An 806-nucleotide genomic window follows, 5' to 3' on the forward strand; every position below is an offset into this window, starting at 1 on the left:
CCCCAAGGGATGACGAGGTCGAACGGTCATAAACTACTACAAAACCATTTCAGGCTGGACATAAGGAAGAATTTCTTTACTGTCCGAGCCCCCAAGGTCTGGAACAGCCTGCCATCGGAGGTGGTTCAAGCACCTACATTGAACACCTTCAAGAGTAAATTGGATGCTTATCTTGCTGGGATCCTGTGACCCCAGCTGACTTCCTGCCCTTTGGGCAGGGGACTGGACTTGATGATCTTCCGAGGTCCCTTCCAGCCCTAATGTCTATGAAAACTATGAAATCTATGACATGTAGCCCCACACAGCATAGTGAGACTTGCTCTGGGACTTTTCCTTGGGGTGACATGACCAGAGCTCACAAGGGGGGTTAGAGTGGGGGAGCTTGATGACACTTGAGGGGAAGTGCTCCACACCGTGTATCGATTGGGAGATGCTGTGGGGTGGGGTGGACTAGAACAGGATATATGGAGCATGGGAGCTACTGACCCATGATCAGTGTTTCATGGGTTTTTTTAATAAATACACTAAAGTTTGACAGCTTCATATTTTCATTAAAATGAGGAAAGTCTCTTCCTTGGGCTGCATTCTCCTGCATCCTGTTGTGTGCCCTTAGAGGGGGTTGGGAGAGGGAGCAGGAAAGGGAAATAGTGCCTGACCAGCCTGTGTTGTGGGCAGCACTGCCCAGGATGCAGTGCCTCACTGCCAGGGTGGGGGTACTCGAAGCCCTCCAGCCCTACTCATCCTTGGATGGCTCCCAGTCCATGCAGGTGAGGAGGTAGTTGGCTGGGATTTTGTGGATCTGAACC

This window comes from Gavialis gangeticus, unplaced genomic scaffold (genome assembly GCF_001723915.1).
Source record: "Gavialis gangeticus isolate Ggan-Ray unplaced genomic scaffold, GavGan_comp1, whole genome shotgun sequence".
Lineage (NCBI taxonomy): Eukaryota > Metazoa > Chordata > Crocodylia > Gavialidae > Gavialis > Gavialis gangeticus.